Source organism: Salvelinus namaycush, chromosome 1 (genome assembly GCF_016432855.1).
Source record: "Salvelinus namaycush isolate Seneca chromosome 1, SaNama_1.0, whole genome shotgun sequence".
Classification (NCBI taxonomy): domain Eukaryota; kingdom Metazoa; phylum Chordata; class Actinopteri; order Salmoniformes; family Salmonidae; genus Salvelinus; species Salvelinus namaycush.
Window position 1 is genome coordinate 19580335 of NC_052307.1, and position 7822 is coordinate 19588156.

Sequence of the window (7822 nt, forward strand, 5' to 3'; positions counted from 1 at the left end):
ACAAAAAAACGTATTTTTAACACACACAAAAACAAACAAAAAATGTCCCCTACTTTGACTCTACAAGCAGCACTCATGGGTGCTGTGATATGGAGGATAAATACAGTCTCTAATTTTCTATCAGTTGTCTAGGTTTGGCATCATATTGCATCATGCTCCCCAAAGTGTCCCCAAACGTGTCCCAGATATCAGTCTCGCTAGAGTAACAGACACATTTACATAGTACCACAACAACACAGACACCCAGTGGTACCACAACGCCACAGACCAGCTTAATATTTCATTGCCGTATGAAATATGCCTGAGTGTGTGCTCGGCATCTGCCATCTTTGGGACTCTGCTTCCCCCAGGAGGCTCGTTTGATCAGTAATTGGGAAGTGTGCTGAATTAATCAGCAGTTTATCTGCTTTTTAATTGAAATAACACTTTCAAACACAGCGTTTACATGGCGAACATCACCACTGTTCCCTCTCATATTGTCATTCTCATATTGTCATTTTCATCTGCGCTCTCAAACGGTCCGCTGAGAGTCAATGGAACATAACAACGAGCTTCAATGCCATACAACACTCCTTTCGTGTTCTCCAACTGCTCTTAAATGCAAGTAAAACTAAATGCATGCTCTCAACCGATCCCTGCCCGCACCCGCCCGCCCGTCTAGCATCACTACTCTGGACGGTTCTGACTTAGAATATGTGGACAACTACAAATACCTAGGTGTCTGGTTAGACTGTAAACTCTCCTTCCAGACTCTCTCCGAAATTAAATCTAGAATAGGCTTCCTATTTCGCCAACAAAGCATCCTTCACTCGTGCTGCCAAACATACCCTCATAAAACTGACTATCCTACCAATCCTTAACTTCGGCGATGTCATTTATAAAATAGCCTCCAACACGCTAATCAGCTAATTGGATGTAGACTATCACAGTGCCATCCGTTTTGTCACCAAAGCCCCATATACTACTCACCACTGCGACCTGTATGCTCTCGTTGGCTGGCCCTCGCTTCATGTTCATCGCCAAACCCACTGACTCCAGGTCATCTATAAGTATTTGCTAGGTAAAGCCCCGCCTTATCTCAGCTCACTGGACACCATAGCAGCACCCACTCGTAGCACATGCTCCAGCAGGTATATATATATATATTTTTTTTTTATATTTTTTATCCCATTTTCTCCCCAATTTTCGTGGTATCCAATCGCTAGTAATTACTATCTTGTCTCATCGCTACAACTCCCGTACGGGCTCGGGAGAGACGAAGGTCGAAAGCCATGCGTCCTCCGAAGCACAACCCAACCAAGCCGCACTGCTTCTTAACACAGCGCGCCTCCAACCCGGAAGCCAGCCGCACCAATGTGTCGGAGAAAACACCGTGTACCTGGCCCCCTTGGTTAGCGCGCACTGCGCCCGGCCCGCCACAGGAGTCGCTGGAGCGCGATGAGACAAGGATATCCCTACCGGCCAAACCCTCCCTAACCCGGACGACGCTATGCCAATTGTGCGTCGCCCCACGGACCTCCCGGTCGTGGCCGGCTGCGACAGAGCCTGGGCGCGAACCCAGAGACTCTGGTGGCGCAGTTAGCACTGCGATGCAGTGCCCTAGACCACTGCGCCACCCGGGAGGCCCAGCAGGTATATTTTACTGGTCATTCCCAAAGTCAACTCCTCATTTGGCCGCCTTTCCTTCCAGTTCTCTGCTGCCAATGACTGGAACGAATTGCAGAAATCACTGAAGCTGGAGTCATATATCTCCCTCACTAACTTTAAGCATCAGCTTACCAATCATTGCACCTGTACGCAGCCCATCTGTAAATAGCCCACCCAACTACCTCATTCCCATATTGTTATTTATTTTTTGCTCCTTTGCACCCCTGTATCTCTACTTGCACATCATCTATCACTCCAGTGTTTAATTGCTCAATTGTAATTATTTCGCCACTATGGCCTATTTATTGCCTTACCTCCCTAATCTTACTACATTTGCACACACTGTATATAGACCTTTCTATTGTGTTATGTACGTTTGTTTATCCCATGTGTAACTCTGTGTTGTTGTTTTTGTCGCACTGCTTTGATTTATCTTGGCCAGGTCGCAGTTGTAAATGAGAACTTGTTCTCAACTGGCCTACCTGGTTAAATAAAGGTGAAATAAAATGTTTAATTTTTTTTTTTAAAGAACGTAGCGACAGAAGTCAGTTACAGGTAATAAAAGAAAATAATATGCACATTTCCTTGGTGCACAAAAGAGTGTTTACGAGATGAAATAGCTAGTTATTTTTGTATACGTTCAGTGTGTGTATGTGTGTATGTGTGTGAGCATGCGTGTTATTAATTTGTTGTTTGCCTACTTTACATAGTCTGGTAGAATGATGGTAGACAAAAACATTTCTATGATCATATACATGTATGATATTAGATATTGTATATTATTACTTCTTTTTTCCTAGCATGCCTGAGGCCACAGAGGCAGCTGGCTAATGGCAGTACTGTTTCCTACAAACCTTGATTTGTAAACCCCCTCAACTGCTTTCCAGTATCAGCTGCCCCCCCCCCCCCCCCCCCCCCACGGTTACCCCTCTATAATTCGGAACGTTTCTGGACCTCCCTAAACTGTGGAACCCTCCAGCCCTGAGTTTCTGGCTCCTGCCCTACTAGTTTATACCGGCTCCATTGCCCTCAGGGTAAACTGGTGTTCTGTGTCTCAGCACAAGGCTCTGGCCACACACTCCACAACAGATGTCCTCCCAGACTGGCCTGAAATCCAGCCATAGAGGGGATCCACCTGCAGCAGCAGTGTCAGTGCAATAACATTTTAATGTGGATACAGTGGGTCCTGATGACTGGACATTACTATCCAGCGTCCGCCATTGTGACAGCATGGTGTTGTCCACCATCCATAAGCTAAGACATCCTCTGTCCTGGCTCAAATTCAACAGAACACAAAACCTATGATGCAATATTAGAATACAGTCTGTGTACCATTTAAATGCCATCACAGGACTATACCATTTACATTTAAATTTAGATGCAAAACAATATTACAGTGCCAGAAAATATTACAATAGTCTTTATTCTGCTTACATACAACGAGTGGGTCTAATCCTGAATGCTGATTGGTTAAAAGCTCATTCCAGCCAGTGTCCAATCCACAAGTTACCACCAGCTAAATCTATGACGTTAAAATGCCTATTTACTTGATCTCCACTATAAAAAAAAACATCTAGGCATTATCTCACATTTCTTTTAGACTAACATCTAGTTTTCAACAGCGGAGATTTGTATAAACCTTTCTGTCTCTCTGACATTTGCAACATTGTTTCAATATTCAAATTCGATCTCCTGCTGTCCTATAGTAATTAATGTGTAGGGGTCAGGAGTCGGGATGAGACAGACAGGCAAGCATCGTTTCTCAGCCAGTCGAAACATGTTTTAGCTGGCATAATTTTTATGGATATATACAAATAAATGTCAATTGAAAAAAGGTAAAACGAAACAAAGTGTTTGAAGTGATTGTGTTAGCTGTGTTGTTAGCTGTGTTGTTGGCTAGCTCCTCTGAACAACAGTGTCCTGACGAGAGAGCACATTTTCTATGCCAGGCGAAATCTCACCTCATTAGCTCATTGTTATGGATGTATCCAAATAAATGTCACTAGAAAACAGCTTTAACAAATGCAAATGCAGCTACTGTTGTTATTCTTTTTGACGTGACTGTAAGTTAGCCGTTGTTTGCTAGCTAGCAAGCAAGGGATACGAACATTGCCAGTAAGGACCATTTAGAACGAACGACTGGGTCCATAGATACAGAACAGAAAGACTGAACGACTGGGTCGCGTCTCTGGCAACCGAACCAATAGAACGAATGACCAGCCGGCTTGGGTAGCAACCCTAGATTTGTGTCGGGACTATATCTGTGGAAGGATGAAATAGTATGAATAAATTAATCCAAATAACGTTTTTTTATGAAAATATGTAAATCATTATTTGAATATGTTGGTAACCCATTGTATAAAAGTGATAATGTCCTCGAAGCCGATGTTTGGAGGATATATTGGCACGGTTTGTCTCGACTCCCGACCCCTACACATTCATTACTATGGGACAGCTGGAGATAGAATTTGAATATTGAAACAATGTTGCAAATGTCGGAGAGACATACTGCAAGGTTTATACAAATCTCCGCTGTTGAAAACGAACACCCGTGCCAATATATCCTCCAAACACCAGCTTATCGGGCATTATCACTTAATTAGATTACCGCTGTATTGTCATCTGAAAATACAATATCCCAAAGTTTTCTACAGCTGTAGGTTTGTGTACATGTGATCATCAATCAATCACATTTATTTATAAAGTCCTTTTTACATCATCAGTTGTCACAAAGTGCTTACACATAAACCCAGCCTAAAATCCCAAAACACAAGCAATGCAGATGTAGAAGCATGGTGGCTAGGAAAAACTCCAGAGAAAGGAAGGAACCTAGGATGAAACCTAGAGAGGAACCAGGCTCGGAGTGGTGGCCAGTTCTCTTATAAGAGTATATGGCCATTAAGGACCGTTCTTCAAGATGTTCAAACGTGCATAGATGGCTAGCAGGGTCAAATAATAATTGCAGTGGTTATAGAGGGTGCAACAGGTCAGCACCTCAGGAGTAAATGTCAGTTGGCTTTTCATAGCCAAACATTCAGTGGTCGAGAAAGCAGGTGCGGTAGTGAGAGAGAGAGAGAGAGAGAGAGAGAGAGAGAGAGAGAGAGAGAGAGAGAGAGAGAGAGAGAGCATAACTAAGATCACACAGGACACCAGATAAGACAGGAGAATTATACCAGAGAGGACAGACTGACCCTATCCCCCCGACACATAGACTATTGCAGTATAGATACTGGGACTGAGAAAGGCCAACCAGGCAGGATATAACCCCACCCACTTTCCCAAAGCACAGCCCCCACACCACCAAAGGGATATCAACAGACCACTAACTTCCTACCTTGAGACAAGGCCAAGTATAGCCCACAAAGATTTCCCCCACCGCATGAGCCCGAGGGGGCGCAAAACCGGACAGGAAGATTACGTCAGTTACTCAACCCACTCAAGTCGAGTGTAGCAGAAAAAGCCTGGCATGACGTGATGCACCCCTCTTAGGGACGGCATGGGAGAGCATGAGCAAGCCAGTGACTCAGCCCCCGTAATAGGGTCAGAGGCAGAGAATCACAGTGGAGAGAGGGGAGCTGGCCAGGGAGAGACAGCAAGGGTGATTCTTAACACCAGTGCCTTGCCGTACAGCTTCGCACCCCTCGGCCAAACTACACTCAATCACAGTACCTACTGAAGAGATTAGTCTTCAGGTAAGACTTAAAGGCTGAGACCGAGTCTACGTCTCTCACATGGATCGGCAGACCATTTCATAAAAATGTTGCTCTTTACAAGAAAGCCCTGCCTCCAGCTGTTTGCTTTGACATTCCAGGAAAAATAAGGAGGCCTGCGTTTTGTGACCGTAGCATATGTGTAGGCATGTACAGCAGGACCAAATCGGAGAGATTGGTAGGAGCAAGTCCATATAATGCTTTGTAGGTTAACAGTAAAACCTTGAAATCAGACCTAGCCTTAACAGGAAGCCATGGTAGAGAGGCTAGCACTGGAGTAATATAATACTTTTTGAGGGATTCTATCAGCCGTATTTAGATTCTGTCAGCCGTCCAAGATTCTTTCAGCCGTATTTAGCACTAGCTGAAGTTTATTTAGTGCCTTATTTGGGTAGCCAGAGAGTAGATCATTGCAGTAGTCTAATCTAGAAGTGACAAAAGCATGGATTAGCTTTTCAACATCCTTTTTAGACAAAAAGTGTCCGATTTTTGTAATGTTACGAAGATAGAACAAAGCTGCTCTTTGAATATGTTTTAAATGTTCGTCAAAAGAGAGAACAGGGTCCAAAGTAATTTTTACAACAACTGTACAACCATCAAGATTCATTGTCAGATCCGACAGCAGATCTCTTTGTTTCTTAGGACCTAGAAATAGCATCTCTGTTTTGTCTGAGTTTAAAAGTAAAACATTTGCAGCCATCCACTTTCTTATCTCTGAAACACATGCTTCCAGGGTAGGCAATTTTGGGGCTTCACCATGTTTCAATGAAATACAGCTGTGTTGTCTGCATAGCAGGGAAAGTTGACATTGTGTTTCTGAATGACATCACCAAGAGGTAGAATATGACAACAATAGTGATCCTAGAACGGAACCTTGAGGAACACCAAAACTTACCATTGATTTGTCAGAGGACAAACCATCCACAGAGACGAGATGATATCTTTCCGACAGATAAGGTCTAAACCAGGCAAGAACTCCGTGTAGACCAATTAGGGTTTCAAATCTCACCAAAAGAATGTGGTGATCGATGGTGTTGAAAGCGGCACTAAGGTCTAGGAGCACGAGGACAGATGCAGAGCCTTTGTCTGACGTCATTAAAAGGTAATTTACCACCTTCACGAGTACCTTCTCAGTACTATGATGGGGTCTCATGTGATGGTGATATATTTATAGTGATTGTATGGTGCTCTCGAACAAAAGCAGGGAGGTATCTCATAACTTCCCCCTGACAATAGACTATAGCTGAGCTGATATAATGAATTGTTGCAGTGGAGATCAATGTCTGTGGTACAGAGCCAGGGAAGGTAGGGAGCGGCTCTCATTTGTCCTGCTCTCTGTTCTTCCTCTCTTTAAGGGAGATCCCTGGCTGCCCACATGACGGATGGTGAGCGTTCTGGAGTGGCCGTTTGGTACTTGGCACCACGGCAGAGCGGGAGCTGGGGGCCATCAGGCCTGAGACGGTGGGCGTCCCCCAGCGATCCCCAGGCGGGCCCCCAGGGGCCTCCACTCTGCCTGGGAGGAAATAGGCCTCCATAAATCAGGCCATCTGGGGGTCTCAGCTGTACCCAGTCATCCATCTCAGCCCTGCTCCCTGAAGGAGGAGGAGGAGGGCGGAGGAGCAAGTTTGGGGTTGTCTTCAGATGAACTTAGGAGCATGAGAGGGCAAGACAACCACACTAACCCTGGGGCAGGACAACCACAGGAGAGGAGAACAGCAGGAGAGAGGCTAAGGAGAAACCAGGGCTCAGATCACACTGCCTGGTGCATTTGAAAAAGGTACCGGTAAAGCATAACTACATCACTGTTTCTGAGGCATGAGACGGGGGAACCAGATATATGGTGATGTATAACTAAAAACTAAGAGATATGTGCATGTAAGTACAGTATGTTTGTGTGTGTATGACTATATTTAGTGTATGCCTGTGGCTGTGGCAGGGTTCAGGGCCCCTTGTCTTCAAACAGTGGCGTGGCTAAGGCTGGGGCACTAGGCCCCCTGCAGACGGTGGCAGCACCTCAGGGTTGGGTTTAGAGGAGCACAGAGGCTTCAAAGAGAGGAGCCACAACTGCAGGGCACAGCATCTAGGGCAGCGTTTCTGATCTGTACTGCACTCTGCCACGTACTCTCCACCCTCTAACCGCAGCACAGAGAAATGGAGACAGAGAGAAAGAAAGAGAAAGAGAGAGTTCCCAGTTCACTGCTGCCCTGCCCTCCTCAACATATCTCTCTACAGTACAAACAACAGAGACAGGGAGAGTGAGAGAGGGAATTGAAGAAGTTGCCATTATCGCCCGTCACACATCTTAAATATTGTGCTCCATCTCTTCTCCTGGGAGCGGAAAACCCGAAATGTGCCAAAAGCTACAGAATAAATAACAGGCCTGTTCTTCAAATGAATGCAAATTTTTTCCCCTTCGCTCTCCTCCAAACTTTGTTCACATATTGATGCGTTCCGCAATCAACTTC

General features: G+C 45.1%; 1 pseudogene; it reads right to left on the reverse strand.

Annotated features, from left to right (window-relative positions):
* LOC120050852 overlaps positions 1–6892 on the reverse strand; it is a 121628-nt pseudogene extending 114736 nt beyond the window's left edge.
* Between the last annotated feature and the right edge of the window lie 930 nt (positions 6893–7822).